The sequence below is a fragment of the Acinonyx jubatus genome, chromosome C2, assembly GCF_027475565.1.
Source record: "Acinonyx jubatus isolate Ajub_Pintada_27869175 chromosome C2, VMU_Ajub_asm_v1.0, whole genome shotgun sequence".
In the NCBI taxonomy this organism is placed as follows: Eukaryota; Metazoa; Chordata; class Mammalia; order Carnivora; family Felidae; genus Acinonyx; species Acinonyx jubatus.
The window spans coordinates 79,420,314-79,447,844 of record NC_069384.1 but is presented as its reverse complement, the minus strand read 5'-3'; the positions used below and the strand labels follow the sequence as shown (position 1 = coordinate 79,447,844).

Sequence of the window (27,531 nt, the reverse complement as noted above, 5' to 3'; positions counted from 1 at the left end):
CCAAAGAATCATTTCTTGTTCTCTTAAGGGTGTCAGATGGATGTAAGGGCAGACATAATGGCGGCCAAAGAAACTGGAAGTGAGACTAAACAGGGCCGTAAACATGTAGAAGTCCTCCCATGGATCACAGAGTGGGGTTTTCTCTGCTTTTCAGTTGACAACTCAATAGGGTTTTGTTTTTGTTTTTGTTCTTTTAGAAATGTTTTAGAATGTTTTAGCAAATAAAGGGGTCTGGTTAAGTAACTGTGCTCAGGCCTCATGTGTGTGCAGGGTAGCACTGTGCTAGAAAGGGCTAGGCTTCGGAGCAGGACTTGAATCTTGGTTGTGTCCCCCTCTAACTGTATGGCCTTCGGGAAATCAGTCACTTACTCTGATCTTCAGCTTCCTCACCTGTAAAATAATCAACCCACAGAGTTATTCGGAAGATTTAAGGTAAAATAGAAAGCATCTAGCACAGAATAAGGCTTCAGTGATACTTACAATGATGATATTGACACGAGAATGATAATAATTGAACGCGAGGTCCTGTGCTTGCCGTGTTGCTGCAATATGGGAAAACACGGTGATGCTTCCTTACCAAGGATTATCTTTGTCACCTGAACACTGCATGCTCCTTATTGTCCATGTATTTCTACGGGTTCAGATGTGGTTATCTTTTTTCTTAAATAGCAACTCTAACACTAGAAGCAACATATGAGCATACAGACTGGCATGTCAATGTAACCGTATCCACTCAGCACATTTTTAAAAGGGGAGAGATTCAAAAAGAAAGAATAATTGAGATAGTGTCTACTGTTCTGATAGCCACTCAGCCAAATTAATCAAAGGCCTGCACAAGAGCAGGTTGGGAGCAATGAATCTGAGTTTCCCTCACTCTCAGTAGGATGAACATTTTTGTGCAGGGTGTGATCCCAATGTTTGTCTTTTTCGTGCTACGTGGAACTAAACTCAATATAATTAATTACTTCTTCTGTTACCCAGAGAAAAAAGTTGTAATTTGCTCCAGGGTAGGATGATAACCCAGCTGTGTTAGGTTCACTGGATGAACTTCTGTGCGAGCATTCAGGGTTGTATAAACAGACTGTGTGTTCTATTTTATGGGTGATTTAAGGTAGGAAGACTTTTCATTTAGCTTTCGTTTACTGCATGTGATTATCCATACAAAATAAGATCTTATTTTAACTGACTTCTAATTCAGCTCTTTATTTTTTCATTTTGTCTGTATAAATAAATATTTTGGTATATGTTTAAAAGACAGGGACTGTTTAGGGGTGCCTGGCTAGCTTAGTCAGTAGAGCATGTGACTCTTAATCTTGGGTGGTGAGTTCAAGCCCCACATTGCATGCAGAGATTACTTAAAAAACGAAAATCTTTATTTCTTTCTTTATTTTTATAGTTTAATGTGTTTTAATAGCAAACTTACAGGAACAGCACAGAAGACAGACAACATTAAAAACGTACTTGCATGTAGGACAACTCAGTTAGAAAAGTATAGTGAATGGATGGAATCTACTGTATAATTAAAATGCTACAAACACCATTGTTGCAGTCAATAAGAAGTTTACTTGTTTTAAAAAAATCCAAATGCTGGCACTGTCCAGAAAAATTTAACAAATTTATTTATAATTGTTATAAAGGTGAACTGCTGAAACGTGTTCACTGAAACATTTTGACTTGCATTAATGCTGTATGTCTCCTCATTTATATTAAACATTCACACACAAATGAAAATGGAAAAACTGCCAATACCTGATTTCTGTCCCCGAGTTTTCCGTTTGCAATCATATACTTCGGTACCTTTTGACCCCCCTGGGAAAAAAATATGTGACGTTCAGAACTACCAATAACAGAAAGAAGAGGAAAAAAAATTTTTTTTTTTTAATAGAATGACATGTTTTCCATCAGAGCGGATTCTGAAGCACATTCTCCACGTATGCGGCACGCTAGCTGGACGTCTTTTGGCATAATTGTTACACGTTTGGCATGGATAGCACATAGGTTGGTGTCTCCAATGAGGCCCACCAGGTAGGCCTCGCTTGTCTCCTGCCAAGCACCCATAGCCACGCTCTGGAAGCGCAGGTCTGTTTTGAAGTCCTGAGCAATTTCTCACACCAGACGCTGGAAAGGAAGTTTGCGGATCAGAAGTTTGTCTAATTTCGCCGAGTGCCGCGGTACCAGGCCTGTAACGATGAGGTTTCTTCACCCCTCCAGTAGAGGGCGCACTCTCGCGAGCGGCTTTTGGTAGCCAGTTGCTTCCTCGGTGGTTTACCCCGCCCCGCGCCGTCGATTCGCGGGCAGCCTGCTTTGTACGAGCCATGGTACTGAGACCTCCTCACTTACCCCCCTTCTCCTTCTGCCGAGCTTGGCGAGCTAGAGGCCGTGCAGCAGTGGCCGCCAACACAATTATAAAATCTTTAAAAAAATAAAAGACGGGGACCCTTTAAAAATAAAACCACAATATACCACTATGTTTAAATAATGAACAGTTCCTTCATACCATCAGATAGGGAGTTAAGAGTCAAATATCACCAATTGTTATATGTGCATGTGGCTATGTGTGTATGTAATTTTATTTTATTTTTTTTAAATTTTAACGTTTATTTATTATTGAGAGACAGAGAGAGACAGAGCATGAGCAGGGGAGGGACAGAGAGAGGAGGAGACACAGAATCCGAAGCAGGATCCAGGCTCTGAGCTGTCAGCACAGAGCCCGACGCGGGGCTCGAACTCACAAACCGTGAGATCATGATAGGAGCCAAAGTCAGACACTTAACCGACTGAGCCACCCAGGCACCCCTGTGTGTATGTAATTTTAAAAGCAGTTTGTTTGGGGCTCCTGGCTGGCCCAGTTAGTGGAACATGCGACTCTTGATCTCAGGATCACGAGTTTGAGCCCCATGTTGGGAGTAAAGCTTACTTAGTAAATGCTTAAAGCATTTTTAACATTCAGATCAGGATCTAAATACAGTCCTTACATTGCAATAGGTTGATAGGACTTAACATTCTTAAAATGCTTGTAATCAGTAGTTTCCCCAAAGAGGGGGATTAGGGGTCCAGGCACTGATTTTGTATCTGGCCACCGGTAAGGTGTGGCTCATGGTCCCACTGTCCACAGGGATGGACACTGATGCCACCGAGGCCACCTCCGCATGATGCTTATCTACTTTTATTGCTCAACTGTCCCTCTTAGAATCACCCACTTCCTGATCTTTTGTCTTTTTGTTCTTAAATGAAAATACGATCTTTTGAGATTCTTTACTCCTTTAAGTATTTGAACACCAGTCTGAAGGACAAGTTCAGCTTCAGAAATTTCAGCCCCCATCTTCAACACGGAAGCTTTATGTGTTTGCTTTAACTGGGCCATGCAGTTAGAACATTGTGGTTTTGGTAGAGGTTGCAGCTCAGCTGTACTAGAAATAATCTGGCTCTTATTCAGGAACTAGGAAGAAACATTATGACGTGGCAAAGCCCACCCTGCCACCCACAAGGTGGTGTAGGTTTGTGCTTTGCATGCCTGTTGGCTTGGGAGGCGGTAGAGTGTAGATGGTAAGGAGATATATGCTGGCTAAAAATAGGAACAGGATGTTTTGAGACAGGGGCTTTTGCTTTCATAAGGCTCCGTGCACAAAGCTGAAGTTGATGCTGTCGCCACAGGTGTTATTTCAGCTCCTAACAGCGTATTGCACACATCCCTTAGTGGACCGCGAAGAAGCCAAGGCAGAAAGGCAGTAGTGCTCTGTCCGCAGGAAGGACCTCTTAATCAGGGGCCTCTCATGATAAGATACATATTTATTGTTAGGCGGCCCATTGGGCATCATAATGCCGATGTTTACTTTCGATGGACTGGTATAGCATTTCTTGCTCATTCATGCTTTTATACCCTTCTGTTCTGCACGTATCAAAACGGGTCCTTCCCGTTGGCCATTTCCTACATCTCCCCACCACCACGCTTCTCTGCTTCTCCCGGGTGAGGAGCACCTTACTCTTGGTCCCTGGCGCGCTTACACTCACTTGATTCCTCCCTTACAACCGTGTTCTATGTTGTGTTGCCAGGTTTCCTGCAAAGCCATCCCCATCACTGAGCCTAATGCCTGGGGCACAGGACACACTGCGTTTGTGTGGTGGTTTGAGGGGGTCTGCCCGTAGCACTCTGCTTTCGTTGGGGGCTTGTGAGAGGGAGGAGGCGTGTTCTCTGGGAGACTTGGTTTTAGAGACACGAGACGTGGAAAGTAGTTGTAACGGTACAAAATGGAAGGCAGAGTGTCTCAGAGGAGGCAGGCAAGAGTGCCCCACCTCCTCGCCGTGCAAATTATACTACTTAATCCTGACCTCTGCAGTCCTTGACAGTTTACCAAGCACCTTCACCTGCCTTCTCTCACGCCATGGACATGATATCATTAACCCTGTTTTGTAAGTGACAAAACCATGGCTCAGGGGAGTGAAACGGCATGCTAAGGGGCTACTTGATTAGTAATGGTAGAGCCAGGACGGCAGCTCGGTTTCCTGATTCTAAGAAGCTAGTTTCCTTTCTACTTTTTGTCACCTGGCTCAGGTTGGTAACCTGGGGCCTGGGACGGAGAAAGGACGCACCTGGAAGGAACCACAGATGCGATTAAAGACTTCAGACAATACTGAGCATGAGCTTCTATGCGGCCAGTGAATGGGGAGGGCAAAACAGAGAAAGGACGAACGTCGAACGGTGACCATGTTCAGTGGAAATAGAAAGCAAGCCGCAAATGTGGGCCACATATGGAATTCTAAATTTTATAATAGTCACATTAAACAAGTAAAAATAAAAGATGAAATTAACTTTAATATATTTAATTTAGCCCAACACATGTAAATAGTATGTACTTTATCACGTCATCAGCATAAAAGTTATGAATCCAACATTCTTACATTCTTTTCTTCCATATGAAATTTTCCAACTCCAGTGTATATTTTCCATTTGCAACACATCTCCATATAGATTAGCCACACTGCTAAGGCTCCATAGCCACATGTGGCTAGTGACTCCTGTATTGGGCGAAGGTGTGTTTTACGTATTTCATGTATTGCCACAGTCACATGAAGCATTTATTACAGTACCGCCTAATAGCTGAGGAAACGGAACCCAGGGGGGTCATATAACTTGCCGGGGGTCGTGAAGCTGGAACGTAAGAGCTGGGTTGTGACCCAGGTCTGTCCTTCCTCTTCCCGGGGCTTGATCGGGGCCTGGAAGGATGGTGGAATTGAATAGGTGGAAAGGAGCAGTGGCCCTGATGTGGTGGTATTACCTCTGAGTGTTTGATTTGCTGCTGGTGTTGACAGTGTTGTGTGCAGTGGGCAAGGGGGGCCGGGGGCAGAGTAGGTGTAGGTAATTTCCAAACCATTGTTAGACCTGTTTCTAATAAGGAGGTAGCCGAGGGGTCACAGGCGAGTAAAGGGGAACCGTTGTCTTCAAATGCAAGAGTGGAAGGAAGTTAAGGGAGCCCTTTCACTATGGGGTGAGCCTGTCTCACACGGACAATACTTTCCTTTTAGAAGTTGCGTGAAGATTCAGGTTCTAACACGCAGAGAGCGCTTGGCCAAGGCTGGCTTGTGAAGCGCCAAGTTAGATGTGTTTGACCTCCCTGTGCTAATGGAGGTCCTGTGTTTCATGTGAGTTTTATCCCTTTCCTGGAAGACGAAGATATCCTGATGGAGGGGAAACGGGATTAGGAGGGCCATGTGCCTGCCTGTGGGCAACCGAGCGAGTTCTAAGTGTGTTTCATTCACAAACATTGCAGTAGTAGGAAAGATACGCTTTTTAACTCCTGGTGTTCCGACACATTAGTGTTCATCGTACAGTGTTCTCGTACAATCATCATCCGTTTGCGGGGAAAAAAAAAAGGTTTTTACTATAATTATAATTTTAGTGTGGATGGAGTTTGTTTCTTCCTGTACCATAAACATTTTTCTATCTTTATAGTGCATGTGGTGTGTTAATGGCCTCAGAGGATAACACTGAATCCTATATAAAATTTGCTTGTTTCTATGGCTGGGTATTTAGATTGTTTCAAAATTGACATATTTAATGCTCCAGCCTGTAGCATCATGCGTACGTCTCTTTTCTATCTTTTATAATTAGATGATAAAATTAGACCACTGAGATTTATACATATATAAGTTAATTATGTTTAAGCATAATTTAATTACATTTAAATGTAATATAATTGAATATAATTGTATTTATAAATAATATATAATTATAAATTTAAAGCGATTTCTTTATAATAAACACCCCAGCCTTTGAATTCTAGGCCAGAAGGCGACAAACATTTTAAAATGTGTTGGTGGTTTGAGATTATTGCTTCTGTTTTCTCGAGGTGTTGCTTCTGGGTTTTCTTTCTCTGCCAGTTTTACTGAGATAGAATTGACATAACAGCCTGGTGTAAGTTTAAGGTGGACAGCATATGATTCTAGTCTCCCAGTAACAAGTGATTATGTAAGTTCACCATTCTTGCCCCTAAATCACCAGATTTAGGTGTGATACTGGGTGTGATACTCAGAGTTTTGCTAAATTAACAAAGGTAAAAATATGCCAAGTGTTTGTTTGTACTTCGCTTTTAGAATACCACTGATGTCACTGAGGGACAGGCGAGGCCACCATCAGTGTTGGGACGCCTTCCTCGAGGCGGGTTGGTTAAACAGTTTCCTTTGCAGACTGATGGTGAGGGCCAAGCCCAAATACCCACAGCCTCCAAGTCTGGACACGGCACTCCCCCGCACTCAGCCTCCGTTCCCCACAGCAGCACAAAAGCACAATGGAGCTTCCTCCAGAACTGGCTGTGGCCTGAGGAAGAGGAATGACCTTCCTGTTTCCTTCCACACCTACTATTGCACATGGATCTGTCACAGGCTTTGGAGTCCGAGAGATGTGCGGTGTTGGGCATGTTATTTAATCTCTTGTTGACTCGTTTTTCATCTAAAATGGGGACAGTGGCATTATCCCTATAAGGTTGCCAGGAGGGTGAAGTGTATTACCTCTTGCAAAGTACTAAGCGGTGCCTGGCACGTATTTAGGACTCAACGAAGCTTGTAAATGTGGGTTTGAGTCTAGATGCCTTCTTTGGGCAATTCACTTAACCCTTCTGTTCTTGAGTCTCCTCATCTGTAAAGCGGGAATATGGCACCTGCCTCACAGAAGTGTTAGGGGGTGTTAGTGAGGTGATATATAGCACAGAGCCTTACATATCAAAGCCCCTGCGTAAATGGAGCCAAAAGAAAAGCACTGTGTTTTAATTTTTATTCTGTACCCTGCAGAAGGGAGAGCTTTGCCCTCTTGCATTGGTCTAACTTCTGTTGTAATGAGCTCCCAGATTTTGACCGTATTTGTTGTTACAGTGCATTTTTATGTCTACGTTGTAGGTTTGGGGCCATCCTGAAACAAAGGGGGAGCAAAGCGACATTCTCGTGGTCCCTGAAGCTTTGAACGGGTTTTAACGAAATCTTGGTTTTAAGGTTAGCAAGTGTATAATTTCGCAGAGAGAGGGTGATACTTCATATGCTCATTAATTCAGCGGCTTTCCCCCTACAGTTGGGGTCACAAGGAATGGAAGGTATCGAGTGTTTGATGGTGCCCAGTGACACAGATGAAATTTGTCTGAATGGAAAGGTATAAGGCACATTCCTTAGGAAATGCAAAGAAATGATTGGAGACGCAGTTGAACACAGCCCGCCCATCCCCTACTTCTATCTGTCCAACTCCTGCTCATCTTCCTATTTGAGATGTCTCCTCCAGCTCGCCTCCCTGAACCATCCAGACTGGTTGACTGGACCCTCCTCATGGTGGCATACTGGGCGGCTGTGATTCTCTCTTACCTGTCTTCCTCCCGAGGCAGAGACCTTCCTTAGGCACCCCTGTACCCTTATTACCTACCACTGGGCCTGGACAGCACAGCCAAGGATTTCGGGTGAGGAAAGTTCTGTGGTGTGTTCACGTCCAACTTGCGAGCCTTCCTGTTTCTGGGGCAAAATCTGAACTCTGAGCACATCACGGAAGGGATGGGCATTTCCTTCTTCAATCCTCATGCCTTGTGAGTTAGGGAAGAGCCACAGTGAGCTTCTGTGGCTTTCCTTGAACGGTAGTAGCTGGTAGAATGGGGCGCTGGACAGGTGTAGGAATAATCCTGGTGTGGCATGAGCTTTGCCATAGAAATGCTGGCGTTGGGGCCTTCTGCTTTGTCGCTGCTCATCTGGGAAGTCCAGTCTAGCGTAACAGTCATATTCTCTGCCAAACACCTGTTGTATGCTGGACAGTATACTGGGAACCTCACAAGTATTGTCTCAAATACGTTTAAGGACCAACGCGAATCCCCTACATCTTCTGTAAAGTCAGCAGCATGACAGGGTTGGAAGGAAAATTTGACAGGGAGCCAAGAAATCAGGGTTCCAGTCTGGCTGTGTCGCAAACCAGTGATGTGGCCTTCTCTATGCCACTGGGCCTGTTTTCTCATCTATACAAATGGGATGGGGGAGGGGGGGTACACTTAGATGCTTTCTCACTTCCCTTCTGTTTCATATCCTCAATGTGTTCACTCCAACGCAACCTGCTCTCTTCTTTGCCTGAGTTATTTTGGACCGCAGGTCAGAATTACATAGTCTAGTAGCACTGTAAGTTCTGAGTGAGTCTTATCTCCCAGCAATTCTCTGATCTTCCAGTGACAAAGACCTTATCTTGTTCTCTTAAACGCTTCTTAACTCCGGGCCTACACGTTGGTGAAATATGAGTCAGTTACCCTGGTGTGGGGCCCTGAAACATCTTGGGTACAAGTTGTCCTGAGATGGTTGTTTCTGGGCCTCGATCTTCAGTCTTTCTCACATTAAGAACTGAGATTATCAGGGCCACTTTCACATAAATCGGACTTTAAATGTGATGAACTTCTACTTAAACCGTTTTTTTTTTCCCTTTTGTGATTAGTACCTTTTGTGTCCTAAGACATCTTTGTCTGCTCCAAGTTCACGAAGAAACTCTTCTGTATTTACTTCCAGAAGTGTTATTGTTTCCACTTTCACATACAGCTCTAAGATCCGTCTGAAATTCATTGTATGGATAAAGTGAAGTAGAGGTCAAAAGTCGTATTTCTTCCCTGCATGGATCTCTAGCTATTTCAAAATAATTCATTAAGAAGACTTTCCTTTCTCCATTGAATTTCATTGGTACCACTGTAAAGAATTGTTACTGTGTATGTGTGGGCCTCTTTAGGGATTTTGGTCCCCCCCCCCCCCCCCCGATCTAGTTGTCTGTCCTAACTAACACCAACAACAAATTGTCTTCATTACTGAGGTTTTATATATAGCACGTTTGTGAATGCAAGTCCTTTAACTTTGTTCTTTTAAGGTTGCTTTTGCTATTCTAGGTCCTTTGTATTTCCTTATAAATTTTAGAGTTAGCTTGTCAATGTCTCCAGCGTCACACTGGGGATTTTGGCTAAGAATGCATCCATGTGTTAGAGTTCTCCAGAGAAACATAACTTATTTTCTCGTTCCCTCTCTCCCTTCCTTTCCCCTCCCTCACACAGAGTTTATTCTGTTTTTGAAAAGCTGGTAGTGTTGCTCTGCATTGATTTGGAGACCAACTAACATAAGATACATATTTTGAAAAACACCGGTGCAGTAAAGGAGAGAGGAACCTATAAAATAAGTGATGACCATCTACCAGAAAGTGCTACCAGGGTGTCTAATGCAGAGAGCTCTGGGAACAAGGGAGGGAGTGAGGGCCAAACCAAATGGGTCCCGGGGAGTCTGGGAAAGCCTCCCGGAAGTCCTTGAAGAGTTGGCATAGGAGAGGAGGCATTTACACATTTGACAGGAGGGCAGGGAGGGGTATTTGAGCTCAAGGACGAGGGCAGTGGTGCTCTTGGGAAATGATGAGGTGGGATGGGTGAACTTTAGTTAGCTCAGTCCAGCTGGAATGTGAGGGCTGTGAGGGAGTGGCAGAAGATGAGGTTACAGATAGCAATGACAGCAGGAAAAAAAATCACAAGAACTCTGATGTAATAGCCTAAAAAAATTTGGATTTTATTATGTGTGTATCAGGAAGGCATTGGAGGGGGTAAACTGAGAAAGGGCCCAATTCTGTTTGCTTTCCACAGAGGTTCACTCTGTGAGCAATGTGCAGGTAGACCAGTCTACCCCGTCGAGTCATGATTTAGAACAGGAAACACGCAGAGGAGACCCAGTTGTGGAAGGCAGATCTAACCCACCTTATACCATTAGCCTTCCATCTGCCACGTGGCTTCTCAGAGGGTCCCCACAGACACCCAAATTGTGCTCTTTTAAGTGTTTGTCAAAATAAAAATTATAGTCCCTTTTAGGGCTTAGTAAAAGGCGGAGATAGAGTTCATTCTGTCTGTTCTTTCTTCTTCCCTCTGTAGGGTTTCCTCATCTGTAGAGCAGAGTTGAGGTAACCAGTGAGAGATGGCGAATCTCTTAACACCAACAACATGGCATTATTCTAGGCGCTTTATAACTATTAACTCGTTTCATCTTCACAATTGTCTGTAGTATTATTATTTCCATTTTATAGATGAGGAAACTGAGGTACATGGATGTAAGCGGCTCACCTAAAGTCACACATCCAGCAATTAGCAAAGCTGGGGTTTAGGCAAAATCTGTTCTCCTAACCACCATGATGCTTCTTGGTTGCATTTGATTTCATTCCAGCCATGTCCTTGAACCTAGATCTTTGAACAAAGATAATCATGAAAAGATTTGACTTTGACTCTCGATATTGCCAAATCTGAATCTTCCCTAATACAGAGGAAGAAGAAAGTTTTTCTAGCTGGGAGAAGAAGGATGGCTTCTTGGAAGGAAGTGCCTTTTTTTTTTTTTTTTTTTTTAAGAGAGAGTGCGAGAGAGAGAGAGAGAAAGAGAGAGAGACAGGGAGAGAATGTGTGTGCACGCAGGAGGGACAGAAGGAGAGAGAGAATCGTAAACAGACTCCCTGCTCAGTGTGGAGCCTGACACAGGGCTTGATCTTATGACCACGAGATCATGAACTGACCTGAAATCAGGTAGTCAGACATTTAACCAACTGAGCAACCTAGGTGTCCCAGGAAGTGGTATTTTAATGGAGCTTTGAGAAATGAGTGGAATTTTAAGAAGTAAAAATTGCTGAGAAGAAAAGGCAGCCAAGATGAAGGAATCCAACTATAACCTCCCTCTGTTTACAACTAAAAAACTGGACAGAATGCAAAAACAAGATGGGAGCCCTGAGAGACAGGTGTAGGATACTGGACCTGAAACTTGGATGATGACCCATCATGGCCTTTGTCACATGGAATTGCATGACGGTGTGGGAAGCTACCACTCTGGGATAGCCCCATCTTTCCAGCCAGAGGATCCCAGCAATGGAGCCACCAGAGGGTGTGAGGAAATCCCTGAGAGGAGAGAAGTGGAAAAAGGGCCCCCACTCACTCTGCGCATGGAGTGATCTAAGTCATGGGCATGCTGCAAGGTGTGTGTGCATGGAATAGACCCAAAGAGGCACAGCAAAGGTTTTGAGAGCTTAACTATAACAGTAACACCAACCAGGTCCCAGATAAACCCAGAGTTGCCTACGTGGCGGGCAGACCCAATTAGCCCAGTGAAGGCTTTGAAAACCAAACTGGCATTGAAGCGATCAGTTGCAAGAGATGAGACAGAACTTTCAATGTGAACCTAAGTGGGTTAGTTGTCTGTTAAATAAATAAAGAAAAATATCAACGTTTTTTCTTCCCCAGAGAATTTTAGCAGGATTCAGTGTCTCATAATATATTATTCAAAAGTCCAGGATACACTCCAAATTTACTCAATATAAAAAGGGACAGGGAGTGCCCGGGTGGCTCAGTTGGTTGAGCGTCCAACTCTTGATTTTGGCTCAGGTCACGGTCTCACGGTTCATGGGATTGAACCCTGCGTTGGGCTCCACACTGAGTGTGGAGCCTGCCTGGGATTTTCTCTCCCTCTCTCTCTGCCCCTCCCCTGCTTGTGCCCATGCATGTGCATGCTCTCTCTCTCTCTCTCAAAATAAATATTTTTTTTAAAAGAGGGCTGTGGCTCTAAATAACCTGTTTGTTCACAGACCAAGAGAGAACCCAAAGTATTTTTTCTCTTTTTACTGCTTTTGATTGGTGGGAGGTGGGGGTGGCGAGGACCCTTGAGGTTATTTCAACACCAAGCAAGAAGGCCAGAAAACCCTACAACATGCAGCTCAGAGCACAGGTGCAGTTGACTGAGCAAAGAAATCAACATTGGGTGCCTGGACCTCAGAGCTCTCTGCCTACCCTGTTTTTTTGTCCTGGGACCACTTCACTGACTTCCTGTTTTCTTCTCAGGTCACGTTGTAGCGGCAAGGGACCTAAGGGTGAGGCTGGGAAGGGGAGTGAGTTTGGACTATTCTCTAAATTGAGGGAAAATCCAGAGAAAAGGCAGTAGTAGGCTTTCTTGTGAGAATTTGGGTGTACCGGCCTTTCCTGTGCAGGCTGTGAGTGCTCCCTCCGCTCCTTGGAGGTGAGAAGAGAGCCCTCCCCTGCCCCTGCATCTGCAGGGGCTCTGGGGGTACCAGATCTTGAGGGAATTGAACAGGTTTACGCTTTCATGCTGATAATCACAGAGACATGATTCTTCTAACACAAGTCACCTCAATTCATAAGAATGACCCTTGAATAGAAGAAATCTTCAGTGTCTTAAGTAGGTGTTCCTTCAACAGTGTTTCTTTTTTTCTCTCTGAAATGGGAAGGTCCTCTACCCACAAGCTGTACTTCCATGGCGTTGCAGAGGTGATGAAGTTACACCACTGTCTTGGAGAAATTGAAAATGACAATAGTGTCACTTTGCATAGCTTGGAAGCTCCTTTTCTTGTGAGGAAACAGAGGCTCCAGGGGATAAGTGACTTGCAAGGACACACGGTGATTTGGTGGACAGCTAGGGACCTCTCGACTGGGACCCGGTTTCAGACTTTTCCAGGAGTCCAGCCTTCCCTCTACCATCCCCTGGGCTCTCACTTCATCGAGGGTCCCAAATTCTGATTCTCTTGACTGGGGAGCAGTGTCTGAAAGAGTTAACACCGAAAGCAGCAGACATCAGTTTTGTTGAGATGAACATCAAGGTCCTGTATGTAGCCAAAGAGAAATATTGACTCATGACACTCCCAGAAAATTCATCTCCTCTTAGAAATGAGGACTTCCCCCACCCATAGCAGCTAAGCCAGGTCCAAGTTTACCAGTCACCGTGTGGTAAGCACCTGCCCCATGCCTGGCACTGCAGGCTCCTTACTTCTAACCCCCACAGCAGTCCCGTCACGTAGGTGGTTCTGCACACATTTTGCAAAGGAGGAAACTGAGACCCTGAGTACTCGTATCTCATTTGCCTGGGATCACAGGGATGAGTAATGAAGCGGGGATCCAAGTCTGGATTCGTCTGGCTGCAAAGCTGGGTTCCCGTGAAGTTTCGCACCACCCTTGCAGACTGGGCCTAGTCTGAACGTCTTCCTCGCCTCAGGCTTGCTCCTCGTTCTGCCCCACGCAGGAAGCTGCACCCAGGGTTTTCCTGGCCTCTGGGCCTTGAGTCAAATCTGCGTTGAGATCCTGGCTGTGCCTCTTGACAAGTAGGTTGATTGTGGGCAAGTCCTGTAACCTCTCTGAGCCTCAGCTCACGGGTTCAGCAATTACTTGCCTGATGGTGGGGTTATGGTGAAGATTCGGCGGCTGCTTGGCCCCACACGTGGCACGAAGTAGATGGTGGAGGAGCAGCTGCTGGTACTCGTTTGTTGGCTGCTTACCTTCAGGGAATGGAGGGGGTGTTGTAAGCCATGGCACCCACCCCGCCACCCCCCACTCCTGCTGACCTCGCGCAGTTCCCGCTGGTTCTTTGCTTTCCTCTGAAGCTTTTTATCTGCTCTCCACTACGTGTCCGATCATCGCCAGACCCAGGCTACTCATGGTGCCGCGGGGTGAGACCCGAGTCTCCCTTTCAGTGTCACCTCCCGCTGCTCAGCTTTGGGCCCCTGCTTGGGCTGACCTGAACCTCTCTCTGTGCCCTGGTGCCCTGCCCTTTGCCCACCTCCGTGCTGTTTCTCTCCTGTCCTCCAGGTCTTCCCCATCCATGAAGGCTTTGATCCTGGGCTGGATGTGGGCTCCTACTCCTGGGCTAAGATTCTTGAACACCTTGTTTGCAAGAAGAAAACGCTCACTTATTTGGCACATGAAGCCGAGCCACAGGCCCTGACCTTGTCTCTGGGAGCATCGAGGTAACTCGCTGGTTCAGGCGCTCACGTTCTGGGCTGGGGAGGGGTGTGGAAACAGACAGAGTAAATAGTGCATTAGGTATTTGGGCGCTTGTCTGATTTCTCACGGTACTTGAGACTGTTAGCATCTTGAGAGCAGCGGCATGGCCGTTACCTCTGGGCCTACTGTTATCGGGCCTGAGCCCAGAGTTACCTCCATCTTGGTTGAACTGATTGATCCGAATGGATGTGGTCACAAGGTAAGTTCACAGCCATTCCTAGGCCAGCACTGGTTGGGGGCGGGAGGGACTGTGGTGGCCCGGGGGGGGCAGCTGTCTTCCTTCCATGGTGCTTCTTTCTTTTCCATCCTCTAAAGTCACATTCCTTGGTTGGGTCAGCATGCAGGATTTGACAACCTTTTGCTGACTTGCTATTGGGCTTTAGGGGGGAAAGCTCACTGGCTTCAGGGCCAGACTTTCCCAGGCTGGTTACAGGACTCCCCCAAGCCTCATGTTCCTCATCTATAAAAAGTTGGATCAGGAGGCTCAACATTCATGAGAGTGTTCTCTTGAGACCTTTGAGAATTTTTTTTTTTATATTTATTTATTTTTGAGGGAGAGAGAGAGAGACAGAGTATGAGCAGGGGAGGGGCAGAGAGAGAGGGAGACACTGAATCTGAAGTAGGATCCAGGCTCTGAGCTGTCAACACAGAGCCCGACGCGGGGCTTGAACTCACAAACTGCGAAATCATGACCTGAGCTGAAGTTGGACGTTTAACTGACTGAGCCACCCAGGTACCCTTGATCTTTGAGAATTTTAAGATAAGGACTCGTGCACGTGCTACCAGGGCACAGAGGCTCCCCCGTACATGCGGTCGTGCATAACTGAACCATTTAAGTGATTTTTGTCTCTGATTGATTTCGTGAATATAGAGCTGTGGGCATTTATAAATCTGTTAGCAGAAATTCATCATCAAGCATAAACTTTGCTTAACACGGACTAGCAATCTTATTTCTGTGGGATCTGTAGTTCACAGGCAGTTATCTGCATCACTTCCTAGTGCATGGAGGGCAGAGAGCCCCCTGTGCACTGGGTCATGGCCCGGGGATGAGCCCTTTCACATACTAAGGGACTGGCCCCTGCCAACTTTCTGCTGCACATACTTCATATTCGTTCATGAGCAAAATCAGCCTGCTTTATGTCTAGGACCATGGGGTTGTTCTCTAATAGTCAAAATTTCAAATGTTGACCCTGTAAATGCCAAAGGTCAACTGTGAGAACAGCAGCCATCCAGGGCTGCTGAAAGATCCAGTTCGACATATAAAGTGTGTAGCATCCTAAGCGTGCCCTGGGCTTAGAACTCAATACTGCTGGTTTCCTTATTAACTGAAACCATTTGCTTCTGGGGTTAGGCGGGCACGGCTGTGGCTGAGAGAATCACAGGTCCAAGGAGATGGTCACTGGCGAAGAGGTACTGAGAGCATGGCCTTTGCATTCAGACAGTCCTGGATTGTCGTTTTGGCAGTGCCATTTATCAGTCAAAGCCTTTCCGCTTCTTGAAAAATCAGCTTCCTTCTCTGCGAAATGGAAACGATAACCGCGCCAACCTCGGAGGGTGGCCGTTGGGGCTGAATGAACGTGCAGGTTTAGCACAGTGCCTGGCACATAGGGAGCCACCAAAAGCAGTCATGGTGAATTCTCTCTCTTCCTCTCTCTCTGTATAGGGATGCACGCCCAGTAGTTGCTTCGTGTTCACTGGTGATTTTGGTTCAAGTCTGAAATCATTTTCTTATGTAAAAATTAACCACCTTCCACCCTCAACATAATGCATTTACAGGCCCGGGCGGTGAGCCCTGGTCCGGATACTGAGTACTGTTTGTATGCCTTGTGCTTAGCGGTACTGAAGCAGCAGAATCCCCATAGAGCCCTATCTCTGATTAGAAGGAGAATAAGATTAGCAGCCCCCCCCCCCCGCCCCTCACTCCCAGCACCTGGAATGCCTGTAAGAGAGCATTCACCTAGGTCGGGAGTGTGGTGGGAGTCTACACGGCGAGGGCTCCAGCCTGGAGAGTCTGGGAAGCTTCCTCTATGGAGATGGGCTGGTTATGGGCATGCTCTTGGATCCCGGAAATGAAGGGGAGGGAATGACCAAGTAGGGAGGTTTGGGGGTGAGATTAATTAGGGCTGAGATTTGTGGATCTGGCCCCGAAAGAAAAATATCCAAACTGTCCACCGTCTGCTTGCTCCATTAAGCACCAAGTAGGTGCAGCTATAAAGTGGTCTCTGTGTATGTGTGGTGGGGAGGGAAGTGAATGTAGAAAACTCCAGAATACCAGCCCTTCCCCTCTAGGAGAAAATGACCATTCACGAGGAGTAGAAGTTGAGTGTGAGCCCTTGTCTGTGATTGCCCAGAATGGAGCACACTCCTTTGCCTATTAGATTATACTTTAGCCACATTGCTACCTGTGTGATCTGGTGACCTAAGTCAGGTTCACAGCTGGGAGGAGAGAAGGTGAAAGAAACACACACCTTGATGCCAGGGCAATTAGCACTCTCTCTGGTAGTCGTGACTCCCCGCCTCTGACCTCAGGACAGACCTGAATTGTTCACATTTCCCGTTGGGGTGGGGAGCCCAGAAGTGACAACAGATTGGCCTGAGATTCCCAAAACCGTGGACTGAAGCCCCGCCCCCTTCTCAGTAACTCTGGGCCATGAAGGGACAGCAGACTCCTCGGGTTGTGGAGGAGCCTCTTCTAAGCAGGGACTGCACACGCTTGAGGCCATGGTTTTGGCTCATCCCCTGCCTTCACGCTTAGCCTGAACTAGCATGGCTTCCTCCCACTCTGCCTGAGCCCACCCTCCTGTGAACATTCATATTTCTCTAGGCCTCTATTGGTCTAGACCAATTAGATCAGAATCTACTGAGGACAGTATTGGACATCTGTATTTTTATTAATTTTTTTGTTTATTTATTTTTGAGAGGGAGGGAACACGTGCCCATGCACGTGCAAGTGTGTGACCAGGGGAGGGGCAGGGAGGGAAGGAGACACAGAATCCAAAGCAGGCTCCAGGCTCTGAGCTGTCAGCACAGACCCTGATGTGGGGCTCAAACTCATGAGCCATGAGATCATGACCTGAGCTGAAGTTGGATGCTCAACCGACTGAGCCACCCAGGCACCCCTGACATCCATATTTTTAGATGCATCCTAGGTGATGTTAATGCCCAGGTGATATGGAAAAGTAGTACCTGAGTGGTTCCTTTCACCTACACTGACCCTTATGGCTGTGGGACTAGGGGTAGGGTATACCCTGAGGACAGACTTGATCAAACCCTCGTTCCTCTACATTCTCTTCCCTTTTCTCTTTGTATGGTGGCCCAGTTGGCCTTGGGCTGGTCCTAGGAAAGAGATCAATTTGCCAAGGTGAGAGAGGTAAACATTTCATCACCTTGGTGGCTGCCTCTAAGAACAGCAGCTCCCTTCAGTGACTCTGGGCTCCGGGGAATGTCAACAACCCTGGCCCTGCCATTCTCCTGTCTGGTTGGGTAAAGCCAAAATGGAAGGGAAGAATAAACAGCCCCTGGCACGATCTCCAGCCGAGGAGTTCCTGGTGACCGTCATGTTTAAGACAACATTAGCAGACATCATTGTTCTCACTAAAGACAGTTAAACTGGGGCTCGAAGAGACGGATGTGGGTCATCAGACCCTTGGTATCAGGATTTAAGAGAAAATTCTTCATCTTTGGTCTTTCAGTAGAACTCTTTCCCTCGTGCGTTGTTGCCATCTGGTCCCCTTTTGCTCTTCAGTGAGAATTCTGGGCCACCTAGTTACTGTGCTCAGCTGTGACAGTTCTGTTCTGTCCCAGAGCAGGGTGTCTTTCTGATGTAATGGCTGCCTGCCTTCAGCTGCTGAGCACTGAGATGATGGGTGAGAGACCTGTATCTGTTTGATCTGGCAGTCAATAAAAATCTGGTTTTACATTGCTGGGCTCCTGACTTTTAAGCACTTGGGGGCCAGATTCTTCCAGATAAGCATAGAATGACTTAATTCTGCCTAGTTGAGGGCAGTTGTGGGTAGTTTTTTTTAAGTACCCTACATAGCTAGCCAACCAATAAAACCTGTTTTTCAGGAGGCCAGCTGGGATCAGAAAGTCATGAGTTTATTGGGGTAAGTTTCAGGCCACACAAACCAGCATTCCTTGCCCACGAGACTCTTGGAGGATTTCAAAAAGCCAGATGGCAGAAGCACATTTATTCAAAACAAAACAAAACAAAACAAACCTGTCCAGGGCAAAGAAATCATCCATTTCTTTGTATCACGCTGAAATTTTACCAACTGATTGTGATAACAATGGTAATCTCATGCTGAACAGAACCTCTTACCGGCGGCAATATCTTTGTTCATTTGACAAGAGCCCACATTCTTAATTAAATGTGGCCGATAGCATCTTTTAAAACCTGGGGATTGATGTGATTTGATGACCGGGAGCGGACGGTCAAGAAAGAAATCTTGAGACGTTTTTTTTTTGGTGGTTTAATTAAAGCATGGGGATAGGACCCTTGGGCAGAAAGAGCTGCAGTGGGATTTTGAGGAGCAAGTGATTATATACTTTTAAGTTGGGGGCCAGTAGAAACCAAGGAAGTTTCCAGAAGGATTTTCCTATGTTACAGAAGACTTACAGGATCCTGGGGGCCTAGCTACTGTCAAGCTAAGGTTGTTTTTTGCCTCTACAAGAGCATTAACATTAAAACAGTCGGGAGTTCCTGGAGGAAAGCATCCTCTGCCTGCCTCAAGTAGTTGTCAGTGGGCTGCAGGTTATAAGGAAATTTAATTGTGTCTGCATTTCTTTTGCCTTTGTCCTTCACATCAGGGAATCACAGCAGGGGGAAACAAATCGGAAAGGTACTTGGTATGGAGGACTCAGGAACCTCTGGCTTTTAATACATTGAGGAGAGCTTCTGTTAATCCACTGTGCTCGGGGAAGTCCTGGGATGATGGAAGAATCTACTGCAGAGAATCTGCTGATGCTCCCAGAGGAGTAGGAATAAGGATGCGGGAGGTCTCTACCAAGAAGCTCGGTTAGGGTGATGCTAGCTACACTTCCTAGTCATCTTGGCCTAGCAGAGGCACCTGTTATTTTTGATCCCATTTCGTAGGCCACCTGTCCCACCTCGGGACAGAGTGTGTATGTGTGTGCGTGTGCGCTTGCTGGAAAATGGAACCCCTGGGTGGGCCGCCACTTTCAACAACTCTGAATGGTAGCAGGATCCCGATGTCGGTGGGGCAGCCAGCCATCCCTGACATGAGAAGCAGGGAGAGGAGTCATTACAGGATTAAGTGGCAGCACAGTTGGCACAAAGCAAGAAAGGGGAGCCCTCGGGGCGCCTCGGTGGCTCAGTTGGTTGAACGTCTGACTCTGGCTCAGGTAATGAACTCATGGTTGTGAGTTTGAGCCCCGCATCGGGCTCTCTGCCCTCAGCACGGAGCCTGCTTCTCTGCTGTCAGCACGGAGCTTGCTTTGGATCCCCTTTCTCCCACTCTCTCTGCCCCTCCCCAACTCGTTCTCTCTCTCTCTCTCTCTCTCTTAAAAAAAAAAAAAAAGTGGTGTGGGGGCGCCCATTGTGGTGAAGGTTTCTGGAAGCCGGGACACATGGACTGCTTCTTGGAGGTATTGTGGCTGGCTGAAGTACCCTCTGGGGGTTGTAGGGGGTCAAGGTCTCTAGGGACAGAAAGTTCAGGTTCTAAGGTACAGATGAGGGTGAGGTTTGCACACTGAGGGGTTAAGGAGTGGAGATCAGGGCAGAGTAAAGAGGTGTCACCAGAGGGTCCAGGATGGTGACCAGCACCAGTAGTTGACCTGGTAAAGCAGCCAGGCTCTTAGGAGCTCTTTAAAGGGTCCTGAGAGACATCTGTTGGACAGCAGAGCAGTTTGGGCAGTTAGAATAATCTAGTTTGACCACTGACAATGGCATCTTGAGCAAATGGCTTAAACTCTCTCAGAACTTCCTTTTTGTTTCTAAAAGAGGATCACATTTGGTTATATCTCTAAATTGCTAGCACCCAGTAAAGAGTAAGTGGTTCATGGGCCGTTTGCACCTGGGTTGTTGCAATGGACTCTTGAAAAGTCGTCGTCGTCTTCTTCTTCTTCTTCTTCTTCTTCTTCTTCTTCTTCTTCTTCTTCTTTAACCTCCTTCAGGCTGCTGCCTACCACATTTGCTTCTCAGTTCAGCAGCCCAAATGATCCCTGGCAAACATAGGTCGGCCAAGTCTTACTCAGAATGTAAGCTGGAATCCTACACCTGTCTAAGGCCCTAGGTGATCTGGCTCCTATGCTCCCGACCTCATCTTCTGCTCCCCTTCTCGCTCTGCTCTGTTTCTGGCCTCCGTGTTGTTCTTGAAACAGGTCAGGCCTGCCCCTGCCCAGGGATTTTTGCTGTTCCGTCCACCTGAAATCCCCTTCCTTCAGATATCTGCATGACCCCCTCCTTTCACCTCCCTCCAGTCTGTCTGCACCAGCGCCGTGTTCTCAGTGAGGCTTTCTCACCATCCAGTTGAACACTGGACCATCCAGTTGAACAGTGATCTCCATCCTTCTCCCATACACCCTGTGGTCCCTATCCGTCTCCCCTGCGTTAACTTTCTGCATAGTGGTTATCCACTTCCAAAACATGACGTACGTATTTGTTTTGTTTTACTCTTCACTTATCCCCTCACTGGAAGGCACATTCTGGGGAGCGTGGGGTTTCTGGCTGGTGTCTGCATTGCCGTGTCGCTGGCTGGATCACAGTATAACTGTAAACATTTGTGTATGATGTTCTCACTAACTCTGGAACTTCTGCAAAGTGGGGGAGCTCAGGCCTCTCCTGGTGTCCCTCACCCTGCACTCCCCCAGGCAACCAGGACTTAGGCCCTCCTACATATAAACAACTTGGGAGAACCATTCAACTTGAAACCACTGAATCCCAACAGGCCTTGAAATCCAACACTCCGTTTACAGGAAGGAAACACAGAACAAAGAGGAGTAAGTTAAACAATACCGCAAGGAGGTCCTCCGCAGGATTCCGTTCTAGGCACATTCCTGGGACAAATGACTTAGTTTCTTACACAAATATATGTCCTGAAAAGGAAAAATCAGGGAGTGGGGAGCGATTTCACATTAAAAGGAGTTGAGAGTGGTAGATCATCCAAACAAAATGTGCCCACCTCGTTTGGATCCTCATTTAAGGAATTTAGTGTAAAAGACACTTTTGAGAGAACTGGGAAACATTTGAAAGTGGATTGGATATTAAGTGATAATGGGATCGGGGTTTTATATATATCCTCACATATCCTCTCACAGACCCGGTGCGTGTGTGTGCGTGGATGTGTGTGTGTGTGTGTGTGTGTGTGTGTGTGTGTGTGAGTTATAGAGAATTAAGCTCCATGGAAAATTATTCGAGGGCCTGTGGTCCCACTTCTCCCAAGGATGGCACATAGCTGACACCATCCTGGATGCCAGGGAGGTAAGTTAACTCATTACGTAAATGGATGTCATACGTAGGACATCAGGGCTTAATTTTCTTATGGAACCCCAATGGAGAAGATAGGGGAGCTGGCATTTGTTTTAAATTTCTCCAGAGAAAAAAAAGGGGGAAAGAGGTAACACGAAGTTGGCAAAATGTTGGTAATCCTTGGAGCTGGGCTCTGAAAACAGGTTCATTGTGTTACTCCCTATACCTTTTTGTAGGTGTAGAGACTTCTGTGATATAAACTTACTTCTTTTTTAACTATTAAGGGGAGATGAAACAGCTCCATTTCCTGAGGAGGAGGTAGGCCCATTTTCTTTTCTCTCTGCTTCTCTGTTGGGTGTGGGTTGAAGTGTGGAGGAAAAAGGGGTGGACCTGTTGCTTAGGAGGCGTGCAGTATTTATTTAACCCTCCTTATAGGCCCTTTTGCTCCTTCCTTGGCTCAGTTCGGATGGAGTGGAGTACACGGTGTTTCTCAGTGTGGTAAGATGGGGCAAGATGCCTGCTGGGGCTGGGGCTTTGATTGCTTGTCCTGGGCAGTGGGCATCATAGGGAGAGGGAGCTGAAGGGGTGTGACGTGCCCCCTTTCAGCCTGGCACCTGTCAAATGGGAAGGCAAACATTTCTACAAATATACATCCACCGTTGAAAGGCGCAAGGTTGAAGACAGTAGCAAAAGGCCAGTGATTTCCCTTTGCCGTGGCTCCGTGAATCCTGAGTTCAGAGCTCTCCTTACCCGTTCAGGGTGACTGGCTCTGGTCAGAAACCACAGGGCAACCTGTCTGTGGTGGGGACTCAATACCCGCCCACAAAGCTCTGTTCTCATGCTTTTGGAAAAACCTCAGGGAAATGTCCTCAGGTGTTCCTTCTCCATTAGTGCCTGCCTGGCTGGGAAAAGATCTTATCTCCATGAAGACACACTTTTTGCAGCCTGGGTCTGGAACATTTGGGGCAAGCAGGAGTGAAAGCCCCTTTATCTCCGGGGCTTTGATCCGGGCAGGATATCCCCCTCCCCACCAGAGCTCCTCCGCAGCTGCTCTGGCCCTCAGGTAAACACTTGCAAAAGCACAGCTACTCAGACCCCCCTGTGAATCTTTCTGGAGGCTTCCTTTCACTCGCTTCGCAGATTTACTAACTGCAAGTTGGTTTCCTGTGGCTTAATATGTTTCTAGCTTGAGCAGATTTGTGACTTGTCAGAAATATTTTGACACAAGTATAAACTTTTTGACCTCTGCTGGCTCCCACTAATAGAGCTCGGTGGCCAGGGGCTGGGAATGAGTCAGCAGCCTGGACCACCTCTCCGGGGACTGTGGAAGCTGCTGAGAGCGGTACCTGCCTCAGGGACTGTTCTTCAGGAATTAAATGAGCTTGCTGAATTACAGGAGCTTGGCCCTTGTGTAGAGTACTCAGCACGTGGTGAAAAAGCTCAACAATTATTAGCTGGAACAAAGCGATGAAGTCTATCATTAAGTTGTCGCTATAACCCTGCAGGGGTGAATTTTTAAAGTATTATTATCCATCCTCTACAGATGAAGACACAAGCTTATTAGAAGCTGATGGACTGGTCTAACCTCATATAACTGACAGGTAGAAAGGTCAGGATTTGAATCTGGGCTTTTGAGATGACAGAGCGTGAACCCTTTCTCCTAAGCCAGGGCTTCTCGCACCATCTGTGAAGAATCCTTTTCTTTCCCGCCAACCTCTCCCACATCAATAGCTTCTAAAATGCAACGAGGAGGAATTTTTGGAATACTCTTAAAGTTATTGTTAGGATCAATAGGCATAAAATTACTCCTTCGAATTAGTATAAAAGTTGATTACATTAGATTCCTATCCTGGAATCCATCCCGGATCTTGAGAAAGCGTTCTCAGACTAGCCTTAACTGCGGATCTCACTTTGAGTCATGGTGCCCTCAGCTGCCCTTTTCTCAGAGCATGATGTGTGGGTGGGACCACTTGTGTCAGAATCACACGGGTGCTTGCTAAATGCCCATCTCTGAGCCCCATCTCAGACCACGTGGATCAGAATGACTGAGGAATCTGCATTTCAATAAGTAATTTGATAGTTCTTTTTTTTTTTTTAATGTTTATTCATTTTTGAGTGACAGAGAAACAGAGAGACAGAGATAGAGCGTGAGCAGGGAAGGGGCAGAGAAAGAGGGAGACACAGAATCCGAAGCAGTCTCCAGGCTCTGCGCTGTCAGCACAGAGCCTGATGCGGGGCTCGAACTAACGGGATGTGAGATCATGACCTGAGCTGAAGTCAGACACTTAACCGACTGAGCCACCCAGGCGCCCCAGTTATTGATAATTGTGATATGCTCGAAGTCTGACCATCAGTGCTCTGGGCAGTGCTGCCTCCCCTCACTGGTAATAGGTGATAGGGAAATAGTCAAGTGAGTATAGTATTTTATTCTACACCCCCATCCTGACCCTGCTGTTTTGTTGGTGTGTTTTCAATTCTTAAGTACTTCCTTTTCACAGAAACTCACTGACATAACCTGTTTTCTGATCTCATTCTGGTGCATGTCAACAAGCATGGATTGAGTGCAAAATGGGTAGAAGAGGGATAGACCCGACCACAAGGTGCTCACAACAAACAGACAATGAGTGTTGCCAACGCCAAGTGCAGAACCCAGGGGCACTTCCGTGTGCAGAGATGGGGGAGATGAGGAGGAACTAGCAACGGAGATTTATGGAGGAATGACCAGTAAGGTGGAGAAAAACCAGGAGAGCGTGTAGGTTTTGGAAGCCAGAAGCAGGAAATGACCAACTTCTCAAAATACTGCTGAGGAGCCAAACACGGTGCAAACTGAGCACTGGCCATTTACTTAGCAGCATGGAGGTCACGGAGGTCTTTGGTGACGTAGACAAGAGCCGTTTCCTGGAGATGGCGGAGGCCTGCTGGGGTGGGTTCAAGTGAGGATGGGAAGAGGAAAATTAGAAACCGTAACTGTACAACGTTCTTTCAAGGAGTTTTACTGCGAAGGAAAGAGGGCAGCAGCTGGAAGGTCAAATGAGGTCAAGAAGTTACGCAGGAGGGACAGGGAAATGGCGATTATAATGTAGAATGTACGCCATGGCAAAATGTGTGACCGTTGTAAAGTCATGTGTCTTTTTCAGTGAATTCCTTCAGTAAAACAGAAAAAAATTGTCTCCCGTGCTTTTTTTTTGTTTGAGCTTAAGCTCTGCCCACTCCCACCCAACGATATTGTCCAAGAAGAGTCTGCAAGTCTCTCTTATTTCTGACCTAGCCTAGTTTGAACACACTTGAAAAAATGACATTACGTGTTTTTCATATTTGCTTCATCTGTTTTGTGGCTGAAGTGTTGTAAAGTAGATTTCATCTCTACTTCACATGCATAGGACTGACTGTTTTAAAAAAAACACATATATAATCATACCTAACAGAATTAACAATGATTTCTTTTAAAAAAAAATTTAATTAATTTTTGAGAGAGACAGTGTAAGAGTACGAGGGGGGAAGGGACAGAGAGAGAGGGAGACAGAGGATCTGAGGTGGGTTCTGCACGGACAGCAGGGAAGCCCGATGCAGGGTGCAAACTCATGAACCGAACCATGAGATCACGACCTGAGCTGAAGTCAGACGCTTAACTGGCTCAGCCACCCAGGCACCCCAACAATGATTTCTTAATATCATTTAATACCAGATCTATATTCAGATATCCCCATTTGATAATGGGACCCCATTTGTCCCTGGTGGTATTTTGTTCAAATCAAAATTCAAGCAAAGTCTGCATATTGCATATGACATTTTTGCCTTTTAAGGCGTTTGTTTTTCATGCCCATTGACCCGTTGATGAAACTAGTTCAGTTCTGTAGAATGCCCTGCTTTCTGGCTTCTGTCTGCGGTGTCGTTTAACTTGTTCTTTCTCCTGTGTTTTCTCAAAACTGGAATGACATGTAAAGGCTTGATTATATACAGGTGGAACATTTTGGATGAGAGTATTTCGTAGGTGGTGCTGTGTGTTTCATGTTGCCTCACATCAACCAAGAGGGGTTTGTATGTTTGTTTAAGATAGGAGAAACAATAGCATGTCTATGTGCTGATAAGCATCATCTTTGAGAGAGGGATACATATGACGCAGAAGAAAAAGGGGAGATTTTATAGAAGAATATCCTTAAGCAGAGTATGTAAGTTCTAGTGGCACATTGGGGTGCCTGGGTGGCTCAGTTGGTTAAGTGTCTGACTTTGGTTCAGGTCATGATCTCGTGGTTCGTGGGTTCGAGCCCCGCACCGGGCTCTATGCTGATGGCTCAGAACCCGAAGCCTGCTTTGGATTCTATGTCACCCTCTCTCTCTGCTCTCACCACTCCCCCACCCCTCCCGCCCACCCCTTGCGCTCTGTCTCTCTCTCTCAAAAATAAATCAACGTTAAAAAATATTTTAAGAAATAAATATGAGTTCTAGTGGAGCAAATGTTGGGTACGGCAAGTGTTGGGTGCATCCACAGTAACAAGACGTCATTTGGACATAAATGCAGGTAAGGTGAATAGCTGTGGTACAGAGGTGCACATGTGGTGATTCGATTCTGGTAGCTTCTTTTCTCTCTATGAGTAAGTAGCACGTTCACCAAGGAAAGGGGAAGATGAGGGGACTTTTCATGGAGATGAAGTCACATAGTCCTCTAGGCGAGTGGCAGGTGAATTGACTAGAAAAGTAGCATGTGATTACTAGGAAGCATAAAGCAGCTACCGGCAGTTTATGATCATGAACTTGAGGCAAACTCTACTAAGTATCGTTTTTTGATTTTCTTTACATATGCACCTGTATGCTCGCAGGTGTGGAGGGGCACAGAGAGTTGGCTTTAACCAGGATTGGGGTTTATCCAATATTGTGTGATGGGGGAGCTCAATTTAATGAGTGACTGTGGAGTTTAATCTGGGATGGAAGGGAAGTGAGGCTGTGAAGGAAGTGCGAGACCATGAGAAGGTCATAGGAGGAACCACAGAAGACAGTTGGAGGTCAGAACTAGTTGGACAAAGCTACGAAGATAGGAATGGTGTGTGGGGGTGGTGGTCCTGAAAATCAAGACTGTGGAGTCTTTTATGAAAATGATAAGATCGGAGATATGACCTTGGGGGTGAGTGGCTAAAGGCACAATCACTGGAGTAGAAGAGATTCACTGAGAGACCAGGGACTAGAACCATTCTGTAGGTGGATGTTGATATCACCACGAGTCAGGACAGAAACAGCGTGGGGAGAATTACAGTGAGCCAGCTGCAAAAATATTCTAGGGGTGAAGAAGAGTGTCCCGGTGGAGGGGAAATGACTTCACCGATGCTGGTAGCAGGTGGTGTGGTCTGCATGGAGTTGTGTGAGGATGAAATGAGCTGGTGCACATGAAGTTCTCAGCACTGAGCAAGGCTCCACATGTCATCGTGGTTCTCATTCTGAATCTATGTGGTTCCAAAAAGCAGAGCTTAACCCCCTAGTTTATTTTTATGGGGGAGCTGATTTCTCTTCATTTTAAGACCTTCTAAGGGGCAGAGCTGTTCACAAAGCTATATGCGCCCCCCCGGGAGGTGGTAAATTCCCTCTCACTCTGTGTATCTCACAGACAAAATAAGCTTCTGCAGCGACAGTGCTGCAAAGGGGGTTCTAGCAACTGAAGGTGACGGATGGGTGCAAGGATGAGTGTGGATCTGATCGTTGAAGGGCATGGGGAATGGGGAGGGGTGGTGTCAGAGCTAGCTTCGCTCTTTCATTCAGACACAACTGAGCACGTCCCACTTACGGTTCCGAACCTGGCTAGATGAAGGAATTCTCCGTCTGGGT

At 46.4% G+C, this 27,531-nt stretch overlaps 1 protein-coding gene and 1 pseudogene across 7 annotated transcripts in view; one reads left to right on the top strand and one right to left on the bottom strand.

Moving 5' to 3' along the window:
- The window catches only part of ST6GAL1 (ST6 beta-galactoside alpha-2,6-sialyltransferase 1), a 120,231-nt gene that overhangs the window by 54,903 nt on the left and 37,797 nt on the right, over positions 1 to 27,531 (top strand). For 4 of the 7 annotated variants that reach the window (XM_027061220.2, XM_027061219.2, XM_053221086.1 and 1 more), the window contains one exon: positions 14,094 to 14,251. The exons of 2 other annotated variants lie outside the window; for them this stretch is intronic. The gene's annotated coding sequence lies outside the window, so the exon portion shown is untranslated. Of the gene's footprint in view, positions 1 to 14,093; positions 14,252 to 21,704; positions 22,216 to 27,531 lie in introns of those variants that run through there. One more of the 7 variants, XM_027061222.2, reaches the window with a different exon arrangement.
- LOC106968027 (uncharacterized) lies at positions 1,877 to 2,425 on the bottom strand (annotated as a pseudogene).